General features: G+C 35.1%; 1 long non-coding RNA gene across 1 annotated transcript; it reads left to right on the forward strand.

Moving 5' to 3' along the window:
• The first annotated feature begins 315 nt into the window (after positions 1–315).
• LOC140700167 (uncharacterized) lies at positions 316–11,709 on the forward strand. Its single transcript, XR_012078444.1, has 4 exons — positions 316–394; positions 7,248–7,274; positions 9,182–10,085; positions 11,609–11,709. It is a non-coding gene; the product is annotated as an uncharacterized lncRNA (long non-coding RNA).
• Positions 11,710–26,642: the final 14,933 nt, after the last annotated feature.

Here is a 26,642-nt window from a genome sequence, read left to right on the forward strand (position 1 = left end):
AACAGTACTTAATTGGGGGAAATAATCTTGCTTTAAAAATGTGATTTTTCAAAAAACCCTAAATTATAATCCTTGAAATAACTTAGATACCTCTAAGAGCATCACTTCTACCTGGAGACAGAAACAATACTCTATGGTGATTCTACATTATTTGGAGATGACAAAAGGTAATGGTTTAAGTCATTGTCTTAAATTGTAAAAAATACACTGCAAATCTCCTGTGGTAACTGTGATGATCTTCTAAGAATTCTTTCTTAGAACCTTCTACTGGTTCTCTTTTCTGAAGAAACCATTCACTATCATTAAGGTGAAATGAACTCACTCTTCCAGTACGGTATCCTCCTACCTATAAAATTATGATATTGAAGTTAACTTTCCCATTAAAGATACTGGGGTAAGAATAATCTAAATATTTACTTTGGCCAGTATTCTCATGAAATTAAGAAATCTTCTAATAATGGGTCCAAAAAAATATTGAACACAAGAATATGATATCAGAAAGAGTATTGCAAAAAAAAAAAAGTATGGAAAAAAGCCATTACCAGAATCAGAATGAAAAAGGATGCTGTGTTGAAATTTAAAATTTAAAAAAATGGATGGAACAATCTTGATACTTGTTAAATTTGAGACAGATTTCTAGAGGGAGTGCCTATGTAAGAGGATTATACTTATTCAGGGATATGCTCAAAATGGTAGGTAAGAGACAGCTCCAATGTTTTAAAAATCCACTTAGTGATCACATACACATGGAAGTTAAAGACACAATTAAGGCTAATTTCATAACCAAAAATAATGAACAGTTAATAAAACAGTGTTTCTGTTATATTCAATAAGCTTAGACTTTAGGACACTGCATATACTGTTAGCTTCTCCAATGAATTCAAAATTACATCAGAGTATGTGCTGTGCAATCAAACAAAGCTAGGTTCAAATTCAAGCCCTACTTTTTACTGAGAGTGCAATTTTACCGACTGGAAATTCAATTATCTTATGTGCAAAGAAGAAAAATACTATAAAGAAAGTAACATACTTGACAGATTTTTTTCCCAAACATACTATTTGGTGCAGAAGTAGGTGGCTATAAATCATAATCACTAAGCAATCATGAACTTTGTAGTGTTTTACATATTTCAACATGTTCTTCTGGTTATTGGCTTAGTTTCATATATAAAAATGATGAAATTATAGAATATGACGTATATGTTCAGCATTCTTTGTATTTCTATTTAAATATATAAAGATGTAATACATATTTTCTATACCAAAGGTTGAAGTAGTCATTCTTAGTATTTCAGCAGAATTTAAAAATGTATTAACTCCTCAGAGATTTTCACAAAATGCATTTCACAGCTTAGAATTGTTAGAAATAGAAAAACCTGGTTTTAATAATAAGAAAACATGTGTACTATAATTAACAGCAGTTTTCTTCTAGAGTCAGGTGAATTAAAATTAGCAACCCCAAGATTTACTAAACCACATCAACTAAACCCAGCATTGGTCTTTAATGAATATTGGGGCTGAGTAAACCTTGACTGTACAAATCCTAACATATAAGGTATACCTATACACACATATTTATACATTAATAGATCCCTATTTCAATACATCTTGAGTTCATTATAAATTTTAATAAAGCTTATCTATATTAATCACTCAAATTGTAGTTTAACTCCAAAAGTGTGGTTGATTTTTATCTATAAAGAGGTTAAAGAGGACTAAGACCTTATTATGTGAAGGACAAATTGTGTTGTTAGTTTAGATTGAGGAAATACTCAATGAAATTATCAGGAATCCAGAGGCTAAGAAAGAAATTAATGAGGCTTGTGCATATAACACTCTGTTCTAGGAGTTAGTTTTGTGTAAATAATCAAGCATCAGTTCATAGGTAGAAAAAATTTATATGATCAGAAAACAAGAGAGGAATGGATGCTAATAATGCTGGAGAATAAGAAAGCTTTTTCCATAGTTGTGAACTCTGCCGGCTGAGAGATGTGAAAGACATGAAGACATAACCTGCCCAACTGCGTTTTAAATGGGGCCAGGTAATGAGAAAATATTTCTGGGTTAGTGAGGAGGACTAGAGCTAAACTAAATCTAAGCAGAGGTCTCAGAAACAAAAGAAATTTCCAGGAAAAAACCCAGATATAAGAAACAAGTGAGAGCCTGTCTCTTAAAATCATGGCAGGCAGTCAATAAGAACTGTTGTAAATAAGTTTATTTGTATCATTTTTTAAGATTCCGCATTTGAGTGGTTATCATATGATATGCGTCTTTCTTCTTCACTCAGTATGATAATCTCTAGGTCCATCCATGTTGCTGCAAATGGCGTTATTTCTTTTTTGTTGTTGTTGTTACAAAACAGAAACAGACTCACAAAGAAAACGAACTAATGGTTATCAAAGGGGAAAGGGGGTAAGAGAGGGATAAACTAAAAGTTTAGGACTAGCAGAGAAACACTACTACGTTTAAAATAGATAACAACAAGGTCCTACTGTATAGGACAGGGAACTATATTCAACATGCTGTTAAAAACTATAATGGAAAATAACCTGAAAAAGAATCTGTGTGTGTGTATATATACACACACACACACACATATATATAAATATATATAATAACTGAATCATTTTGCCGTACACAAGAAACTAACGCAACATTGTAAATCAACTATACTTCAATAACAAAAAAAAAAGAAAGAAATTTTGGAACTACTTCTTAAAGACTAGGATAGCTCTATTTCATTAATGTGTAGTCAAGTTTGAGGTCATGGGATGAGGAAACTGAGTATAGCAGCATAGTTTAATCTGAGGATTAGCAGAAGAGTCTGAATATGACAGTTGAAGTTGGGGCGTTGCTGGTTATTGTCTATGAAGTAAATGTTCGTGTTATGCAATATTGTGAATCTCTATCTCTGAGGGAATGTTCAAAGAAAGCGAGATCCACTAAATGGTTCCAGACAGGAGAACAACACAGCTAACCCTTGAACAAAGTGGGGATTGGGGCAGTAATCCTTAGTCACCGTTTCTCTCTATTCATGGTTCCACTTCTGCAGATTTAGTCAATCACTAAATGTGTAGTACTATAGCATTTACAGTTGAAAACTATTCGCCTATAAGTGATCCTAAACAGTTCACAGCTGTGTTGAAGAGTTAACTGTATATAAATGAAGTCCAAGGAGGGATAGGTATTGGACCCATCAAAAGTTGTGTACCAGGTGGCAGTACCCAACACTGGGTGAGCTGGGATGGCAAATGTTTGCCTGCTGACAAAGAAGGAACTGGCTCTGTATCACTCCCTATAAGGAACCCTGCAAGACAGTATCCAAACCATATGTTAGGAGATAAAATGTCCAGTCCAAAAAGTAAAGGAGAAGGAAAAGAAATACTGGATCTCTGAAACTGCAAATATTGGTAGCCCAAGATATATTCGAACTGGAAAGGAGCTAACATCCAAAGCAGCTTAATTTTATACTTGTCTGAACTTGACTGGAAGGCTAAAGGAAACAACAAAGAAAAATGAAGCGCCCTTCTGAAGAAAAAATATAACAGGAAGAAATATTTCTGTTCTCATTAAAGTAACTGAAGTCCCTCAAGCGCTAGGACATTCAAATTTCTGAAAGGTAAGAATGAGGTTGGGGGAGACCCACACTGCAAAGATATTGCTTAGATACCAGGCATTGTGAATGTCAAAGCTCAAAGCATTTTCAGGTCAGATTTATACAATTGAACACTACTCAGCCATAAAAAAGAATAAAATAATGTCATTTGCAGCAACATAGATGGACCTAGAGATTGCCATTCTAAGTGAAGTAAGCCAGAAAGAGAAAGAAAAATACCATATGATATCACTCATATGTGGGATCTAAAAGAAAAAAAGAAGACACTAATGAACTCGTCTACAAAATAGAAACAGACTCATAGACAAAGTAAATAATCTTATGGTTACCAAGGGGAAGGCGGTGGGAAGGGATAAATTTGGGAGTTTGAGATTTGCAAATGTTAGCCACTATATATAAAAATAGATTAAAAATGTATTTCTTACATACAGCATAGGGAACTATACTGAATATCTTATAATAACCTTTAATGAAAAAGAATATGAAAATGAATATATGTATGTATATGTATGACTGGGACATTGTGCTGTACATCAGAAATTGACACACTGTAACTGACTGTACTTCAATAATAAATAAATTTTTAAAAAAGCATCTTCAGGTCAGGTCAGAAAACTACTAATAATGAATCTCCACTTGAGATAAATTTAGGGCCAAAAAAATTCCTTCCACTGGATACAGAATCTTTAGAGTGAAAGGATATAGTCCCAGTCTTTGTGGTGCAGTGCTAAAAGGCCAGGAGATTTGACTAAGAACTGGAAAAGTCACAGAGACTAGCAAAAAAAATAAGGATGGGTCTGTGAATGAACACATTTAATTTGAGGGGTAACTGCTTTAATTGAGGATTGACTGTTAACAGAAGATCACGGCTGTATCATCATTTAGGAAGGAAATGCTCATAAGCAAAATAAATTAAAAGTGAGATGGATATTAAAATATTAGAAGAAGAAAGCCTTCAGAAAGCACTGTGGCTGGAGTGACAGTACAATTATCTAGTCATGTATTTATTCAATTTTACTCTTTCAGAAATATCTGTCTTGACCTTTTGTGAGAAGGCAATATGATGAGGGGATTCAACTCTGACTATCTCTATTTCAACATGGTACCTGTGGTGTCATCCTAAACTTATTCAGAGATTTCTCCCAATTAAATTTAAGTGCATAGGTTGTCAATTCCGGAAAACTGGTTCAGACTGGCATCCTGGTGACAGACCCCCACCACGTCCTCCACCTGCCTTCTGTCTGTAGAAAAACTTTAGTCAAGGAATAAACTTCATCAAAGAAGTGAGAAAATGTAGAAGCAAAAGAAAGCAAATTGTTGGGCAATTAGATAGAAATGAGCACCAGGCAGCAAGGGGAGAAAGGGAGTGGGAGCAACCCAGAAAATAACAGTACGCCTGTGCTCAGGGTAAGGGGATTCAAAATCTTTTATGTTCTATAAACGATGGCCAGCAAAGAAGCTGGCCAAAATCAAATGCTGCGGCTGCACAGTAGAGAGAAGGACCTGGCTTAACTTGACCAATGCTCATTATAATGTAATTAACACTGCAGTCTGAGCCCCCTCCCATAGGTTTCTCTGTGTGCAACATGGGTAAGAACATGCATAAAAGAGATGGGTGTACCTGAGCCTGAGCACAAGGAATGTGAACTGTCAACCAATCAGCCTGAGCACAAGAAACACGAGCTGTCAGAGAGCTTGAGCACTGAAAGGACATGAGCTGTGAATCAATCAATCAATCAATCACGAAAATGCCCCCTTAGCCAAGATATAAGAACAGGAAAAACAAAGGAGCAGTGCCATTTCTCCTCTCTTGGGTTGGCCCACACCCAATTAATTCTCTGGGGTGTACTATATTTTACTATCTTTTTACTTTACTGACAAAATCTTCTGTTTATATCACTCTTTCTGTCTCTTGCTAAAAATTCTTTTTTTTTCAGGTGAAAAAGAACTGGGGTATCTTTTTTCCCCTCCTCTGGTAACGAAACAAGACCAAATAGTGACATTTAGTTCCTCCTCAAGGGCTATTGATAATATTCTGAGTCATATCCTTTGTGCTGTTTTATAGATACTAAAACCCCCACCAGGTGGAAGAAGTTAACTACATGATGACCAGGCTGTAGCCATGACATAAGTTGCCACAATTATGAGAACTGGCCTAAAAGAAATAGGAACAAATCGACTCTGGAACTGTGCTTAAAACAATCAATATGATACTGATCAGACCACTGCATTACTAATTTCAAGATTATCATCAGAGCTGACCATGTTATGCTGCATGTAGCCCCCTCCCTTCACACATACACTCCTGAAACTCCCCTTTAAAAGCTCTTGCCTACTGATTGTCAGTGGGGAGTCAGCCTTTGGACATGAGTCTACCCTCTCCCCTAGTTGCTAGCCTCTGGAATAAGGCAAATTTTCCTTTTTACCAAAATTTGCCTCTGGAGTATTGACTTTCATGTGGTGAGTAGGAAGACCTTACTTTGGTAACAGTGAGACTGATGGTGCTTATTCAATAAATATTTGCTGATGTCTTTTTAACCACTTGCACATTCAGTGAATGAGTATTGAATGGCTCCTATTTGCTAGTTCTGTTTAGGCATTAAGGAGTCACCTATGAGCAAGATGGTATTAGATTTCATAATGCACACAATGGAGCATGCGAGGTAGATAAATTATTCTTTTTGTGAGCAGTTGAGGAAGGACAGAGGACAAGATCTTCATAGGAGAGGACCTGGTCATGAAATTGATGAGACAGACTATTGGACAGATCACACAAATATCAAAATCAGTAAAATTGGGTCATGAGTAGTATTAGAATAGGTGACAGAGATCCACATGCTAAATCTCTCATGGAAGGAAGAAGAGTGCCTCGAGAGTTGGATGCAGCAAGGAAAGAGAGTAGGTGGTAGAGCTTGATGACATGCTATTTGGAACTAATGCTTTTACAGTGGAATAAAAGAGACTAATCTAGAAACAATATGGAAGGAAAGGGATGTTATACCCCAACTCCAGGCCCAGTGGTTCTGAAGGATGGGGAGAGAAAGCCACCAGCTCTTGAAAGAACTGTCAGAAAAGCAGGAAAGAACCAGATTTTAGTTAAAGGAAGAAAGTGAAGGGAACCTCAAAATGGATGAGAACAGAGAGGTATTTGCTGATGACTATGTATTCCAGAGGGCAAACTGGAAGAGTTTAGAAAATGGGAAGGAGTCTGTAAGTTACCATTACTAATTCTGGCATAGAGTGTGTCTAAAGATTAGAGTGTGTGGAATGAGAAGTGGCCTGGGAGACCCCTATATTTGTGATGACCAACATAACCAAGAGGGGCACAGCCAGGCTAGTCCTGATGCCAGCAATGACTATGACACTGAGAGGTTAGAAGGAAGGAGTAGTGTGGCAGGTACTCCAAACAACATGCAGCATTCTGGCTGCCCACTTGCCCCTTGCCAAAGGAAGTCTGAAGACAGGTATCTGACCATACAGACACTCTCTTAATCTTTGCCAATATAATTATACATGTAAATAATTAGGAATCTTTGATAAATTATATTTGATATAAAAAGAGAAGTAGAGAATAAATTTTTGGCCGAAGGTGAAGTGTAATCCTGGAGTTAATTACTGTTTACTTTTTCAGATGCATTTCAGTCTTCTTCAGCAAAAGGTGAGGCTTCCCCTAGTTTTTCCAAGAGGAAATACAAAGAATACAAATAACATATTGTAAGGATCCTTGAAAGTGGAAAACAGTACTGTTTTTATAACTACCGTCTGTTCCCTGAACGGCAGCCACCAGCTTGAGTCCAACGGGATACAAAGACAAAATCAGCAACTCTAAGGAGAAACCTTATTTTCCCTTTACTTATATCCTTGCCTCAAGTCAGTAAACTAGGAACTTGAGCACTTTTACTGGTAATGACGAAAAAGGGCATTACCCTCTAGGTCTCAGTCACTCCCCTCCAAAAGAGAATTTTCTCGTCTTATTGGTAAGAGAAAAGAGAGTCCTGCATATTCGTGGTCTTTGATCTTTCTTGGCATTGACTGTATGTTGCATGCTTTCTTCTCATTTCTTTGTGATGTCAACAATGTACATCACGTTTGGTGCCCTATCTGGTTATCCATCTCTCAGTTGCTTCAAATATTGAGAAGAGGAATTGGCTTTCTATCTACCTCACATCCCAATTTAAGGGATCATACTCACTTTTTAGATAGGAAAACAGAGAAAGTACATTGTAGAACTTAAAATTTGAATCAATGCCTTTTATTTCAAATCCATTGCTCTCTCTTCTACATTGTTGTACTTTCAGCAGTGAAAAAGAATCAACTATACAAGTATATATTGCATTAAGTAATTGTCAACATACTCAAAGTGATACTTCTGAATCATCCCAGGAGTACAGCAGATATAGAAATAGTTTCTAGACTTCTGCTGTCATCAAAACACACACAATTTCTTCTAAAGATATTTAAATAATTGTTCAAGTGACCACTTTTCCTTGGGAACAGTTTCTTCCATGAGATGAGATCCAAAATTATAAACTACCACTAAGGTTTTTACTTGCACCCCTGCCAGGATTCATTTTCCTCTATATGAAGCCTTGAAGAACTTTATTTGTATCCTATTGGTTAAGAGCAGACTCTGAAACCAAACTGGATTCAAATCCCAGATTGGCCAAGAGTTAGCTGGATCAGCTTGGGCTACTTTCTTAATCTCTCTATCCTTCAGTTTTTCATCTAAAATAAAATGAATAATGCTATTATCCATGTCAGAGGGTTGCTGTGAAGACTGAATGAGCTGAATATACGTAAAATGCTTAGAAGGCTCCTGGGCACATAAAAATCACTATGGAAATATTGCTATTATCACTATCTTTCTCTCTTGTTGATTTTACCTTAAGTTTCTTTGGATATCTACATGTATTTCTCTTTCCAGTTTACACAAAAGAACTTTGCTATCTGTGGTTTTAGCACTCCTGGTTGAGACTAACTTTATCATCTTGTTTAGGTATCATTAACATTAATAAATGTATTTACTCAACAATTATTTGTTGAGTGCCTCTTATGTGCCATGATTTGTTACATTACTGCTGAATACAACCATGCCTACCCTCAAGGATTTTACGTTCAAGTAAGGAAGATGGTTAGTAATCTGCAAGTTTTAGGAAATAGAAATTTGAATACCACCGAGTATGAGATAGATGCAGAAAGGCTTAATTAGAATTCAAATGTCTGGCATCTCTGTTTAAATTTCACCTTTTCAAATTTGGCATTCAATACTGCCTAGATTTTATTTTAAAAAATATTAGCTATGGTGACCATTCTTAATTTGGATTTTCCTGAAATTTCACATTATTTGATTTAACGAGGATCTACCCTATTAAATTCTCTCCCTGTCCTTTGATCCTTTCTTTGGTTCTAAAATCGTCTCTGGTCAGTAGACACATGTTGAATGAATAAACGGCTATTTTGCTTGTCTTATTAGCATTGAGTCGCCTACACTGAAAACAGCAATTAGCTTGATTTACAGTGTTACAATGAATCTAACTAAACCCATTTTCTCCATTGCAATTATAGGTCCTAGAGCACACAGGACACGTGTAAGGCACTTTCCATATTCTGAAGAGTAAACAGTAGTCACTGTTTCCTTGCTACTCAGATAGTGATAAATAACAAGTAAGAGAGAAAAGCAAAGCAAAACAAAGCGACAGCAACTGTCTGAAATGGTCACTGTGTGATGAACCCAGAGGAATTCTCTTTAGTTGCAAAAGTATCTACTATATTTACACTATTACCATAAAATAGTAAAACTACAGTTAAGGAGTAACACATTATGTAGTTTAATATCACTAGAATATACATAAATCTATAATGCATGTCATATCTTTTACTGGAAAATCCCACTGACATTCTAAAGAAGAATTTTTGAAAATCTTTGAGGAAACATCAAGTGAAAGAAGAGCTCTGAATGTGCAAAATTAATAACATTAAGTTCAGTGAGGGCTGCTGGTTCAGGAGCTGAAGTTGGAGAGCTTTTGAAGTCTACATGATAAATGTAACAGCTAAGAGTTAATTCAGCCACCTGGGGGCTGAGCTGGAGGTTTCTTGGACTTCACGACTTCTGTGAGGAAGGTGATCTCTTTCAGCTATGACTCAAAATGGACACTGATTACCAAACCCCACCCCATCCAGATATTCAGAGATGGAAAACCATTCAGCAACCATAGCACAAGTCAGAGAGAGAACAAGAAGTGTCAAGATATGAGCAGCAGAGGAGAAGTTAATGTCACATAAAGAATATGGACATTCGGTAGAAGCTGCACTGGAAAAAATAAATAAAAAGTTCTCTTTACAGATGCCACTAACGCAGACAGAATGTATCATGAGAACTTCAATTAGTTGTAAACTGACTAAACATTCCCCAAACTTGATGTACCAGCCCAGAGAAGACAAGGAGTTTCTTCTGATACAGCAATTATGGGTGAGTCAGACAGGGGACATACTGAAGAGATGTGGAAAGGTCTAGAACCATAAGAAAGGATTCAATTTATAGAATGTTTGTATATTTCAATCACTTACTCTATAGCCACCATCATTAAAAACTGAGTTATAAATACGTATGTTTTCACAAGTATAAGACAAACATTCATTAAAATTCATTTTTAAAGTTTTATAATGTTCTACAAATAATACTCTTAAAGACTTCAATTATGAAGATGCCAACATTTTATCATTTCTAAATGAATACTTATTGTTTCCTAAGTTTTCTTTTTGTTGAATCACAAAACCTTTGCATTGTGTTTCCAATTTCCTTCATTGTTATTCAAAACATACATAGAAGTCATAAAATCACTGGAGAAAAGGGCCTTTATCAAAAGGCCTTTATGACTTCTATTAATAGGAATAAATAGCAATGCTATACTTTATACTTTACCTAGTTAATAGCTTCTTGGATATTTACTCTTTTATATCTTTATGTACTATGCCAAGGTTTATTCCAGGCTTTGTGGCTAAGAAGTGTAATTTACTCTATATATCTAATATATAATTTTGTACATCTTATATATAGTTTATAAAAGCCATTCTTGTGAATGTATGCTTAGAAATTGTTCAAAGATGGCAGTTACATATCACTATGAATACTTTTTGAACTAAAAAATCCTTTTGTAACCAGAATTTCTTTTTTCTTTGCAAGTTAAATATTCTTCAGTCATAAAATCTAATATTTTTATTTTTGACTGGAATAGATTGAAATATTGATCTCAGTTCATACTCCTCACTCCTATGCTGTGACCTCATCATGGGAAAAGTCCACTCCCCTATCCCTTGATTTGGGCTTAGCCATGTGACCTGTTTTGATCAACAGGTTGTTAGTAGACAGGATGTGAACAGCGGTTTGAATTGAGACTGAGTGGTGGAGCGTGACTTCTTCAACTCCAGGAATCCCATGTACATACCAAAGAAGCAGAGAGAGGTTTACCAAGGACAGGGTACCCCCCTGTCACAACATACAAATCTTTCATAGGGCTAAGCTTCCAAATAATTACTGCATTTATATTCAGCCATCAGCATAGCAGACTAAGCTCTACGGATTCATTTTGAATAAATTCATCATTTGTCACGATCACTTAGCCTTCAAACTTCAGAGGGAGTTTGAGCCTCCAGCCCCTCAAGCATTACATACCCCTGCTTCTAACCAGTAGATTTTTTTAAATGATAGTTTCACAGTGATCATAATGATAATAGAAACACAACTTGAGTTGCTTTATTTCTGCTGTTGTAAGTGACCACTTAGAGTTTGTATTTGTGTTAATTTTTTTTAGTTTAAAAAGCAAATATTAAGGAGTAATTGTTTTTTGCTTTAAGGCAAATTTTAGTTTCAATATAAAATGTCTTACTAAATTTGAATATTATTCAATTTATTTTTTTAGAAAAAATACAGATTATTACTGATAGGTATATGATTATCTCATGGTTATTACTCATTTATTTTTTTAATTTTAGGGAAGAAGAGTGTTAATAAAGAATCCTTTGGGGATGTCAAACATGGTGATAGTTAAATTGCTGAGGGAAGGAGTTCCCTACAGAGACCTCCTTCAACCTGGAGGATGCACCTGTAGAACTGATCATAGCTGCAGCCAATCTGGACCAAAAAATAGCCTGAAGTTCAAGGACAGTCAATTCACACCCTATTGAGTGTGAAAAGACGCTTGCCTTTAGAAGCCCTGAGTGTTGTGATGGTATGTTATTTAGGATTATTGTGGCATTAGTACACCAAGACACGTACTGTCTTTGCAGACTTTCATTTATTTACTGCTCAAATTGTTTTATCTACCATTTCACCTTACACAATGTCTCAATCACAGAGAGTCTGTTGATTGATTGATACTCAGCTTTAGACTAAGGGGATTCACAATCTGACTGAAAATAGAAAAGCCCACATGGAAAGTTATAACAATGCAGGCACAGTGTGATTGGACAAGTTGTGTGCATGTGATGAATGCTACAGAGGTTAAAAGGAGAAAAGAAAACAGTGGATTGATGACCTCTGTGGAAGAAAATATAGAGGAATTGGTGAAGTCTGTTGAAGAAACACATTTTGGGCTGTATTTAAAGAATTCACTGAATTCAGGATACTGAGAGAATGAGGAAAGGTATGTGCGAAAATAAAGCACATAAGACAGGCATAACTGAGCACAGCATTCTTATGAGTACATGGGTCATGGAGAGGATATTTTTGAAATAGGTTCAGGTTTTGCCTTTTGCCTACTGGAGTAAATGAAGGAACATTATCTAACATTTTAGGGCCTTTGTTCTCTGTAAGTGAGTTACTTTTTTAGTGAGATTATTCTGAGGATCAAGTGGGGTAGGATTACAAACTGAGGTATGGTATGTTATATACATTAACTAAAATAAAAAAGAAAAAAAACTATTACTTCACACCCCTCATTTGACTTCTTTTTTCATGTCCCATATTTATTTTTTGCTTTATTGTCTTGTTCATGTTTCTGTGCTCAAAATATACCTACATATCTAATATTCAGCTTAAGTTTAAGTCTGGAGTATGCAATAGAGAGAAATAGAGCCATAAAACTGGGAGATCAGTAAACAGAATGAGAATCTAGTATTCTTTTGTTAAATTTGACCAATGTCACCAATAACTATCTTCTAAACAGTGATAATAAGAGAGTCAGAGTCTATGAGTTTCCATGTTTTCTGGGCTATGAATGAATCAGGGTGAGTGATCACTAGCAAGAGATGAAAAAGCCCTCTGTGTTTCAAAATGTTTCTTTTTGAGAATTTCAATAAACTAAAATAGGAGCAAGCAAAGGGCACCCATAGAGAGAGATGAGGCAACAGATGTGCGCGTGCACACGCACCCTCACACTCACACACTGCATCTCAGCACAAGATTTTCTGAGGTTTAAAGTACAAATGCTGAGATATGTTCAAGGTTGCACTGAAGAAAATTCTATTACACAGAATGTGTCCTTAGAGACAAACACACTTACTGCACAATTTCTGGGTCAAGAACAAATGCTTTGAAAGAAGATGCTTTCTGCTTTCACACTTATATTTTCTGTCTGTTCTTGTTGTGTTGCATCTGTACAAAAAATTATATTTACAAAGTTCTGTATAAATAAAAATAATTTTCAAAAGAGAAAATTAATTAACTTTGTCTGACAGAGCATTAATTTTCTTTGGAGGACTCTCAATTCAGAAATAAGTTTGTTAATCAACACAGTTCAAAATGTAAACACATGCACATATTTATAGCATATTAAATAAAACTAAAAAATACCTAATAAAAATAACTTTATTGAGATTAAGCTTCCCCATTTTTAAGGCAGGCTGTGGTAGAATTGGGGAAATTCAGCTCTGAGATGCAGTGGAGATAGAAAAGTCAAAAAGCCCACTGGTGACAGAAGAGGCCAGACAGAACAAGGTTTGGGGAGAGTACCTGGCTACAGGGTGTCCTCCCTCAGAGTTACAGCCATCAGTGAGGGCTAAGGTTTCAAAGGCAAAGAGCAACTTGGGCTTAAACTAGTCATCATAGCAAGAGAACTCAGAGACATTATTTGATGTGACAGGACAGACATGCATCCAGATAGCAAGAAATAGTAAAGCCAAACACCGAATTATTGTATTTTCAGAACAGGAAATAATACTCAATTTCTACTGGGAAGCTGGAATGAATTAGGTAAAGTATAAGCATCTGGTTGGAAGGGGGATACTAGAGGACTTTTTACACAATATTTTTTGTATTGGGAAAATCGTTGTGATTTAGTGAGAGCCAAGGTTGATGGAGGTTTTTGCTGGGAAGCAAAGTTGCACCTCAGCATCACTTCTGTGATGCCAGTCAAGCAACCTAAGATTGAAGCCAGAGTTTCAGTTCTAGCAGATTATAGCTTGGATTAGAGAAAAAGCTTAGTGAACACAGTGGGGACTAGAAGACGCCTCGAGCACAACGCGCACACACACAACCAGGGCTTGCCCCAGGGACACTGGGTCCTCCAGGCTACGTTGATTCAGAAGGTGGGGGCCTATAATAAACGACAGGGTTGGTTCCCTTATTGGTCCAAACTGAGCCCATGGATGAAAGGATGAGCATAGCTGTGCAAAGACTATGTTGGGTAAACACTAAGTATCCTCATACCACATGTGATTTTGGGTCATCTGAAAAATTAAGGCAAAAAGCACAATAAAATTTAAAACTGTAAGCAGAAATCAGTTCATTTATTGTATTTTATTTCTGTTAACTTTACTGAAGTAATAAAAACATTCTTAATGCTAAATTGTTTTTAGGCTTTGATTCTTTTATCTAAAAAGATAATGAATAGACAGTTAAATTTGCCTCAAAGATTCACCCATTATATAGATGAGACATTATGTATTCACCTGAGCCTACTTGGTGCCCTTCAAAAGTCTCTCCACATCTACTGGTGAGGTTGCAAGCATATGACAAGGCTCCAGTGCTCCATTCTAACTCCTTACAAGATTTTTTCTAGGCTTAGCCTCCTACCCCATACCCAGAATCCAATCTGTCTTGTCCTAATGTCTCTATTTTTTTTCCTGCTGCTTTGTTTCCATGTTTTCTTCTCACATGTGACTACACTTAGATTATTTGTCTGGCTTATGTTTTATATGACCTTGTCTTTGGGTTTTTCTTGATAATACCCAAATTGAGGATTTCTGCCCAAGTTCCAGACCTACTGTCTTCAGACCCCCATCCCCATCAAGATCTTTGGCCTCCAGGCACCCATTTATCTAGGAAGCAGTTTAAACACCAAAACCATCATATGATGAAGATCCTAACTATAAAAGATACACCTTAAACTTTTTCAAACACTCTGAAGTCAATTGTTGAAGTTAAAATAGAAACTTTTCACTACACTAGTTATAGGGCTTTCTTAAGACAGGGACTTATTTTTTCACCAGCACCTAATAGAAAGCCCAGCATGTAGTAAACTCTGCCCATGTGTAGCTAAGTAGTTGACTCATCGACTGACCTACTGACATAATGAATAAATGGAACCAAATACCCTCTGTGGTGCCTTAAACAAAATATATGAAACATCTAGTTTAGGGTGAGATGGGGGTCATAGAAGTTTGGTGACAGTACGCCACTATACTTCTCTAGAGAAAGTCTGAAAATCCAACTCTATTGAACTTTGACTACATTTAAATTACTGAGTCTAATTAACATACATTATATTGGTTTCAGGTGTACAATATAGTGATTTGATATATTTATATATTATGAAATGATCACCACAGTAAGTCCAGTTACCATCGGTTACCATACAAGGTTGTTACAGTATCACTGAGTATATTCCCTATGTGTATGTTATACCCCCGGGACTTACTTATTTTATAGCTGGAATTCTGTTTCCCTTAGTCCCCTTCTTGCTTTCATCCATCACCACCCCCTCAAGCCCTGCCCATCCTAATTGTCTTCAATATACCTTTCTTCTGACCATCAACCTCCACAGGTATGTGAAGAATAATTGAAAACAGATATTAATCTATATTCTCTGGTATCACCTAAAATTTAACTTTGAATTTCTCATGGAGCATTCCATTTTAAAACTCAGCACCCTGAAAACTAGTTTCTAGGAGTTGAGAGTGCTAAGTTTTCCTATCTGTTTTCCTTCCTGGAATGCTAGCCATGGCATAAGTAACCTTAATTTATCACTGACATCATCATTTATTACAAGCCTTCCTCCTAACAATCCACTGCCTTTCAGTGTCCTTTCTTTTACTTATTTATTTTGACGGCCTGCCCAGCTCTCAGTTTGCCTTGCATTCCCTATTTGCCTTCCAGCCAAGTGGCTAGTGCTGACTGAGAGGCCATCACCATCCATCACCATCAGTGGGCTGCTCATTATTCATCGCATTTCAAATGGATGGTGCATTTCAGTTCTCACATCTCCAATGCCTTTGGCCTCTCTTCCAATAATTCCTCACTTTAATATTTAAGAGGCACCCAAAAGTTTCAATATTTGAATGTCTGGCTTCACAAGTAAGCAGGGTGCAGCCAGACAACAAATTCTCTCTAACTTTGTGTCTCTTCTTTTGGTAAATGAGTGCAGAGATGGGCTGGAAGTTGTTTGTACTTTAGTGGTAAATCATCAACTCTGTACTGCTATTAATGTCTTTAGTGTGGAAAATAGTGTTGTGTTTTGTTTATAAAGATGCACTTTAAAATCTTGAGTGAAAAAAATTTCAGAGTCCAATTAATTACTTTGTTGGTTTGTATACAACACTTCAAATAGCTGAAGTGCAAGTTATTCTCACAGTGTGGTCGTATTTTGCATCTAGAATAGAGTTCAGATTATAAAGTAAGCATTCATTATTTTAAACATATGGCACTTTCCTCTATTTTTATTTACGCTCCAAAGATCACTGCTGCAATCCTAGTTGATATACACAAATTCGAAGACAAGACAGTAGTGGCTTTTATATTTGTTTACCTAGAATGCTTACAAAGAAAAGTGTATTACGCTGGAGATGTGCCCTGAACACTTGGAGGCGTAATTTTAATTGACAAAGATGACCATGTAATCTGTGATTCCTAACTGTTTATATGCCTAAATATTAGAGTCCAAAAAGTGATTTTCAAATACATTTTAGATGCCACTTTTTAGACTTTTAAAAATATAACAGGGTAACTGCATAATTAATTGTACAAACACTTTAGACAGTGGTATTACAATCAAACACAAATGGAGACCAGACTTGAAAATTCCCTGAACAGACAAAACTAGTTTAGTCATACAAGCAAAGCTTATTTTACCTTATTTTGCAAGACAAGTGAGGCTAACTTGACCAGAAACTTCTCACTCATGACTCTGAAAATCTTAAGTAAAACTTAAATTGTTCCCCACACTTGAAATAATATAATCACTAAATAATTCCCTTTCATTTAAGGAAATTCTGACATTGCAGCCCACCACTGTGAAGAAGGAACACTCACTGCCTCCACACTGTATAAGCTGCCTTATGATAACGCACCTCCGAGCCTCATGCCATGTTTTGGTTTGAGTGCCTGGTTTACAAAACGGTCTTGTTGGTGTATGCACAACTTTCCTAATTACTATTTCAAGGATTCATTGGTTTTACTGATGTTTTTTCCCTGAACTGTTGACAGTAGGAAGAGCACCACAAATAGTAAAAATTACATGTATTTTCTAAACATTTATTTACTTGGTTAATTGATTATATTGGTAATCTATGAAATAGTGCTATTCAAAATCTAAAGCTTCAAAAGTAAAATTTTTTCTAAAGGTAAGTTCATGTACATTAAAGAAACATGTTTAAAATCTTTATATGAATTATCAGAACATTAAAATAATCTAGGCCAAAAATATTGTAATTACATATTCACATACTTTAATTTCTTAGTCACAGTTGTCTCTAATTCTCTGTCAGTTTTAGAAATAGGAGGGTTTTTGGTAAATAAGTTTTTATGTTCTTTTTTGCAAAATATGTCTACAATCTTCTCAAAGTTGCAATTTAATGGGTAACCCAAAGAGTACATCTTCAATTAACACTTCTCCATAGATCATAACATTTTTAATTGAAAAAAATATTGCTTATCTAGGAGGTACTGTTAGAGCAGGCAGATAGCTAGATATGAGCAGGGAAAGGGGGACACAGACCAAACGGCAGGAATTGGGCAGAAAGGAGGGGCACAAGCCAAATGCAGGAAACCACACGTCATGTAAGCAGCAGGGCTCCCTGGGCAGAGAAAGAAAAGCAGGAACATTGAGGCAGATAAAGGATCATGCTTTTTGGGATGGCAAGTGGCCTGGAGAAGAACAAAGAAAGGTGAGAAAAGGCAAGAATTTCCAGTGTCTGAATGTAACCTTTTGCTCATTTTGCCCTCATTTCAATAAAATTAGCCTTGCAGATCAGAAGTACCCATCATACACCGACGCCATGACACTTCCAATCCAGACTGAATACGGACAAAAATCCCTCCTCCCTTTGGGAAGGTGGAGTTGGGATGATAATCAGGGAATACGACCCCAAACCCTTCCCTCCCCAATGAATATGCCGCCCATTCATTTTTACACCCTATGTAGCTAACTTGCCAAAGAAACTCAGGGCGACTGCTCACCTGAGCCTGCCTGCCCTCCCCTGAGAGTGTACTATCCATCCTTTAATAAATCCTCACTTTACCTTTTTTTAACCTCTAAGTCTTGTCTCTGAATTCTTTCTGGGATGGGACAAGATCCTGAAACACCAGTTGCATCTATCGGCAACAGTACCACATTGGATAAGCTAAAAGCAAATGAAGCTAAATGGAGGATTTGTCTAAAGTCTAATTTATTTCAAATAAATATATTTAAATATTTCATCTCAAACATTTATACATTTAATGTATTCTATCCCCAAAGTAAATTCATCTCTTTGATAAATAATTTTACTAATGGAAGTCTCAAAAAATGTATCCTTACTTATGATACATTTAATGTTACATCAACTTTACATGCTGCCAAATCATAGGGCTTCTTAATTTATTAATTTTGGTTTAGTAAAGGTTAGTTAATTGTGCCTCTGCAAAAACGTGTATTTTTATATCACGGGGTAAAGAAAGACATTTAGTTTAGATTATAAGATGTCCTCCTAATTAATTTCACATATTTTCATTCCAAATAAGATAGTAACTGTTAATTCAATAGCTCCATTAGCAAGAATAAAACTAACAACAACAACAAAAAAACCCCAAAGTTTTAAATGATGCCATTTTACATCAGTTGATCAGAGCCTTAAAACAGAAATTTTAGTTATTATAATGATGATTTGGTTTTACCCCTCAACTAATTTATGAACTCAAAGTAAAGCATTGGAAGTTTGTTCCACCTCTGTCTTGTCCTTTTATCCCACCAAAGGAGTGGAGGGAGAGGTAGGAAACACTGGTGAGGGTCACAGCCCAGGAACATGAGCCCACTAAAAGACTGAGACTTAAACACAAGAATGTGAGACACTGTGTCCTCTCTTGATGTTACCACCACACCAGTAAGACTAATACAACAGGAGACTACAGGTGAAAGAGCAGCAAGACACAAATGTTACCTGATATTTAACAAAGTCTACATCTATTTTAAAAATTGAATCGATGATAAATAACTTGGAAAAAATTTAAAAATTGAGCCAAAATAATTTTGGTGAATTCTACTAAACTTTCAAGAAGAAATGATATTAATTCTGTATAGTTTAAGAAGAGACTTAGAAATAGAAGCAGAACATTCCTTAACTTTTTTTTTTCATGAAGCATTACCCTGTCAAAATCAGATAAATATATTACAGGAAAGAAAAACTACGGATCAGTATTTCTCATGAACATAGAAGCAACAATCCTCAACAAAATATTAGCAAAGCAAACCAACAATGTGTAAAAGGAATGATACACTATGACCAAGCACCCAGTGGGATTTGTTTCAGGTAAACAAGTCTAGTTCAACAACCAAAAACCAATCCAATTAATGAAATACAGTCTTGCCAACAGGGTAAAGAATAAAAACAAACAAAGAGATATAATCATCATATCAATTGATAGAGGAAAAAGCATTTAACAAAACCCAGCACCCATTTATGACAAAAATTTATCAAACTAGAAATTAAAGGGTACTTTCTCAACTTGCTAAGGAACATGACCAAAAAAACTACAGCTAATATCACACTTAATAATGAGAGGCTCACTTTTTCTCGAGGATTCGGAACAAGTCAAGGACGTCCTCTCTCACCACTTCTGTTCAGCATCACATCAGAAGTCCTTTCTTACTGCAACAAAATAAGTAAAGAAAATAAATGCTATATAAATTGAAGAGAAAAAATAACACCATCTTTATTTGTAGATGACATGATTATATATGTAAAAAATACTCACAAAATCTACAAAAGAACTCATTGAACTAATGAGGGAGTATAACGTGGTTGTAGGATACAAAGTTAATATAGAAAAGTCAATCACTTTCTATATACCAGCAATAAACAATTAGAGTTGGAAATTTTAAATAACATACACAAAAGCAACAGTAAAATGAAATATTTGAGTAAATCTAACAAAATATCTATAGCATCTTTATGCAGAAAACTATAAAACACTGATTAAAAAAAAATCAAAGGTCTAGACAAAAGGGGAGATGTTCTGTGTTTATGGCTTGAAAAACTTGATATTATTAAGATATCCAAATTGGAAGAACTACATCTAGAGATTCAATCCAAACCACAGTAAGCTATTTCATACATACAAACTCATCTGGAAATTTATATGAAAGGCAAAAATCAAGAATAGCCAACAAAATACTGAATAAAAAGCACAAAGTTCTTCACTCTATCAGATTTCAAGACTTACTATTAATTAAGTTAAAGTAATCAAGATAGTGTGGTGGTATTAGCAAAAGAATAGACATGTATCAATGGAATGGATTAAAAGCCTACAGATCGACTAAGAAAAATATAATCAACTGATTTTTGACAAAAGTGCAAAGGCAATTCAATGGAATAGAGATAGTCTTTTCATTAAATAGTGATGGAATAATTATATGTCTATGAACAAAAAACCTGATCCAAACAAAACACAGACTTTACACCTTACAGTAAAAATTAAAAATGGATGATACACATATATGTAAAATGCAAAACTATAAAACTTTGAGAATAAAATATAGGAGAAAATCTAAGTTATCTTGAGTTTGGTGATGAGTTTTTAGATATGACACCAAAAACATGATCACTAAAAGAAAAAAAAAATCAATGGGTTGGACTTTATTAAAGTTAAACATTCTTCTCTGTGTAAGATACTGTTAGCATATGAAAAGAAAAGCCACAGATTGGAAGAAAATATTTGCAAAACATATACCTAATAAAAGAGTTATATCCAGAATATGCAAAGAACACTTCAAATTCAACAATAAAAAATCTAATTAAAAATGAACAAAAGATCTGAATAGATAATCTCAATAAAAATATTCACAGATGGGAAATAAGCATATAAAAACCTACTCAACATCATTCCTTATTAGGAAAATGCAAATTAAAACAACGAGATATCACTACACACCTATTAGAAAGACTAAAATTTAAAAACCTTGATAATTCCACTTGCTAGAGAGAATGCAGGGCAGTAGAAATTCTCATTCATTGCTGATAGCACTACAAAATTGTATATACTTTGGAAGAGTTTGACGATTTCTTATACAGTGAAAAGAAGCATTACCTTTATCATATGATTCAGCAATCATGCTGCTACATATTCAGCCAGTTGATTTTATTTATTTATTTTTTAAGTGGGGGAGGTAATTCGGTTTGTTTAATTATTTATTAATTTTTTTAATAGAGGTACTGGGGATTGAACCCAGGATCTCATGCATGCTAAGCAGGCACTCTACCACTGAGGTATCCCCTCCCCTCATCCAGTTGATTTTAAAACTTAAGCTCATACCAAAAAAAAAAAAAAAGTGAGTATTTATAACAACTTCATTCATAGTCTCTAAAAATTGGAAGCAACCAAGGTATTCTTTAATACATGAATGAGAAAATAAACTATTGTTCCTCTATACAATAGAAGATCATTCAGTGATAAAAAGGAATTGAGCTATCAAGCCATACAAAGATGTGGATACATCTTAAATGCATATTGCTGTGAAGAACCCAGTTTGGAAAGGCTACATAGTGACAAAGGTAATTGAAACAATAAATAGGAGATGAGTGTTTGCCAGGTGGTGGGAAGTGGGTTGAACTGGTGAAGCACAGGGGATGTTTTAGGTCAATGAAGCTATCCTATATGATATGAGGGTGGACACATGACACTATGCATGGGTCAAAACCCATAGTACTTTACACAGAAAGAATGAGCCTCAATATACACAAATTTTAAAAGTCAGAGTATCCTAAGAGATCAGGGTATGCTAGGATTGAATACAGACTGTGACAAAAGAATATGACTATCAGCAATGTGTGAAACAGCCTTACTGAAGTGGGGAGCAAAAGTGCCTACCCATGTAACTCTGGAAATGAGTCTATAAGACTAAAGGCAAACACAACTTCATATACGAAATACACTCTGGTTGATAAAGTTTTTCCCATGTGAGTGTGAACTAATAATTTGAAAGCCACTTTATCTGTATCCTGGAATTGAAAACTCAGTCATGGTGAACGGTGGTGGGAGCCAGATTTTGTACTGCTGAAGTGGGAAGTTACAGACAATCAGAATGTTCTAAGTGGTTTATGGATTAGAGTTGAAGATATCATTTGAACTTATGTTTAGATTAACACAGTTACAAATGGATATGTAAACATATATACACACGTACATATATGCTATATAAAATATATAAATATTTATAGATATGTATATGTACACACATAGTAAGTTAGTATACACACATATATTTCCTTGCTCTGTCCTCTAAGAAGGTGTATAAGCAATAAACACACCTAGCAACTAGATCTTGGTTTCTAATACCATTTTTCAACATGAGGAATCAGACCTTTTTTGGGAAACACCTGATTCCACTACTGAGCTAGGAAATACATAGAATAAATCTGTACTATCTTATAGTGCCAGAAAGTTAAGGAAACATTCAAGAATAAGCACAATAATGGAAGTCTGCCATAAGAAAAACTGAGCTCTTAATTGCCAAAGACAGAAGAATTTGAGCAACTAAGTAAACAGAGTAGTGTTGAATTATAACCCAACATATAAATTGAATTTGCATTAGCCCATACTGATATAAATAAATGATTCATTAAATACACAAATAGGGGAGAACAGACAAATCTCTTATAGAGAAGAACTCCCCAAATTGATATATTCTGTTCTCAGAGTGGTAGAATATAACTTTCCACTCTTAAGTGTGAGCTATGCATAATGATTCCCTTCCAAAGAGAACAATATGGAAAGAAGAAAAGCTTGTTAGAGGAAAAACTTGACATAAACTATCTCATGTTCATGAGTAGCTTTAGAGAAGTGATGTCGATAGCATGTCTTTTTGATATGTTATGAACATTACACTTTATAATCTTCCTCTCATAAATCCATATTCCCAATTTAACCACAAAGGAAAAAATTTATATAAGTTCTAAATAAGGAACATTCTACAGAATATTAGCATTCCTGTAAAACTCTCAAGATCATCAAGAGAAAAAGAGTCTGAGAAATTGTCCCAGCTAAGAGAAGTCTAAGGAGACATCATGATGAAATGTATTATGGGATCCCTGATGGGATATTAGAATAGAAAAAGGATATTATTAAAAAATTAAGAAAATCTGGAAGTATGGATATTAGTCAAAAATAATGTTCCAATATTGGTTCATTATTTGTGACAAATGTCTCACTGTAATATAAGATGTTGATAATAGGGGAAACTGGGTTTCTCTATCTGCAGACCTTCTAAAGTAACTTTACAACTTTTCTGTAAACCTGTATCTACCCTAAAACAATTAAATTAAAAAGTAAAATAAAACAAAGCCAAAAAAAACAGTATACTGTCATCAAACAAGAAAATGAATCGAGTTGTGGTTTTCACCATGTAAAATTCGGTAAAAGCACTGTAACAAAAGCATTCAGACCATACATTCTGAGGCAAGACTGCTTAGCCTCTATCTAACTCGCACATTTTATTCACCTAACATAATAGTCTGTTTCCACTGACCCTGACAAGTAGTAGCCCCCAGGGCTTGTGCATTGTGCAGGTCTTAGCAGAGAGCACAGCCAGCTTGTACTTCAGGTGGCTGGCAGAGGCTATGGTTCCTACTGCTTGCTAGCCAAGACTGGTCACATGACGCAGAAAGCACTTCTTTTAAAGGTGAGCTCTTGTGCTACTGATCTTGAAAGAGAGGTTTCTATGGGCTCTTGGGAAAAGAGAGAAAGATCATTGTTGGTCTACTTTCATATTTATTCATGTGATAAAAGGAAAAATTCTCCAGAGCACAGGCATCATACACACTACAGATGAGACCATGGCCGACGCTTTAACAGAGATCTACCACATCCATTCTGACTCATCTCTTACTAATAACATTTCATTTCATTAAAACAAATCCAGGTAAAATGCTAAACAAGATGAAACACCAGGATAGAGGCATAAATGAGGACTTACAAAAAAACAGGATATGTGGTCATTTAATTTCATAATTTTCCCCTGAATTCTCAGTTGGTAGGGTTTCTGTTACCATAGCTTTATTCATATATTGTAGGTTTAAAATTCAAGTGTTTTTTGGTTCCTTTTATTCATATTCAAAATTGTAATGGAGACAGAGCAAGACTTTGGCAGGTAGTCACATACACTGTCATAATTTTACAAAAAAAAGACACACAAACCAAGGCAGGGTAAGTGACCTGGGGAAGTTCACAAGGATCACTTACATCAGAGCCATCATCACAAGCTAAGTTTTCAGATCCCAGCTTGCTTTTTCATTTTATTACCCTGAAAGTTCATGGTAAAATTCTGTTTCTCTTTATCTTAATACTGAAGTCCTTTTGGTGCTCTGTTTCAGAGCAGCCTGGATGACATTTATGGAAATACAGATGTTTATGGAGTGACTGTGAATATTTTTTTTGAAATATTTAAGCTGTGATTTTACAAAACTAACAAACTGACAAGAAATCAAAGGTACTCTTCAATCTGGTCAAACTCCTTCTTACTTAAGAGACGATTCTACTGAAATACTGATTTAATCCACATCTCTTTAGGGAACATCTACTATTTCTAAACCATCATGCTAGGTACAAGAATAAGGGGACAGGAATGGGACAGAGTATAAAATGCCCAATCAGCCCATCTGGCATAGAATATTCACAAGTGAATATAATTCAAGGCAACATATACCATAGTACAGTATAAGTTTAGGGGGAAACCTATTGGAATAATATTAATTCTGACGGAGAGATTGGGTAAAGAATCATGAAGAATGTGATAGTTGTATATTCAAGTTAAGCTATAAATAGGAAAAATGAAAGATTTTAGAATGTAATAGTGACTGCAGAATGGCAGGTGCCCTTATTGTTTATTGTTTAGATTTTTTAGAGACAATTAGTGAGGGTTTTATAGAAAGGTATGTTAGAGCCTTTTGGAAGAACAAATCACACAGTCCTTCCAAAGTCCTGTAAGAGGGGAGACATACTTACCGAACACTATTTAAATACTCTAACACATACTACCTGGTTGCAGAAATACCATCTTAGAAGTGAGAAATATGTATCAACTTTGATCCATGATGCTCTATATCAAAGCATCATAGGTCAATACTATAAAAGCCTAAAAGGAAACAAATGCAGCATGATCATCAAAGGTTGAAAGTAAGTGAGCAATGGTGAGCACTGGAACGGTTCCACCTGGTAGAATAGCGCGTTAAAGGCAGCAGCGGTATGGGATGTGAAAGGCATGAATATCGACGGTAGGACTGCTCTGGCTACTTAGTTTTGTCACTAGGGTCTTTGCTGAGATTGTGGGGTCCAGCCTTCCAGAGGCCAACAAATCGTATCTTACAGAATAGGCTTTTGATTAAACCAACTTACTTGGTATACTCTAAGAGTAATACGTGTCACAGAAACTAAACTTATTTTTAATATCTGTAACATACATGAGAACTTTAGTTCAATAATAAGAACTTGTTATATTACAAATCTGCAATAAAGCCTTAGGGCTTAGGTGACAGGGAAGAGGATTATAAAATCATTTGCACATAACCCTGCAAAGATCTGGTCAATGTATATTGTCTTATTTTTATGAAGGTAATACCAATGTACACACAGATTTCTAAGCCTTGCTAATTTTCTAGACATTGCAAAAAATATTGATTTTATTCACCCAGCTATGCTATTCACTATACTGTGTTAAGGAGAAAAATTGTACAGAAGATAATTTCATTTCTTTAAAATGCAAATAACAAATAATGTAAAATTTTATTATTCAGTGATGGTAGTAAATTCTCAGAGTAAATCAGCCAAAGAAAATTGGAACTTAAAAGTAATTATAAGGCATGTAAACGTAATATAATTGTTTATAGTGTAGAAAAATATATTAAACACTTGAATTATTTCTATAAATTAAATATAAACTTTCATAAATATTTACCTTAAAGTTTATTAATCTCCCTACATACATTATATGTAAACAAGAAATAACAAGTTCTATGCCATTCAATGTAATATTATACAGTATATAATTTATAAATATACTATAAATGGAGTATTCCACATGTACCAATTCTGGGAGTGTTTGTGACAGGATATAAATACTGTTTTATTATACTTAGAAAATATAACTAGCAGCAGAGGAAATTTTTAGTTGCAACTAAATCTTGACTAGGATTGTCTCAGTAAAACTTGTATTTTCAGACAACTTTCAGACAAGCCACAAGAATTAATTGTAATATTGACATGTGTGAAGTTTTTGAAATTTTGGATTTTTGCATATAGAAAGCAACTCAAGCTGCAGTGAATAAATAAGAAACTTGTATTCTAGCATCAGGGCAGAAATTGCTCCTTAACATCTGTGTGGTTCATTGATCGTGGACCAGATGA

The sequence above is a fragment of the Vicugna pacos genome, chromosome 2, assembly GCF_048564905.1.
Source record: "Vicugna pacos chromosome 2, VicPac4, whole genome shotgun sequence".
Taxonomy (NCBI): Eukaryota; Metazoa; Chordata; class Mammalia; order Artiodactyla; family Camelidae; genus Vicugna; species Vicugna pacos.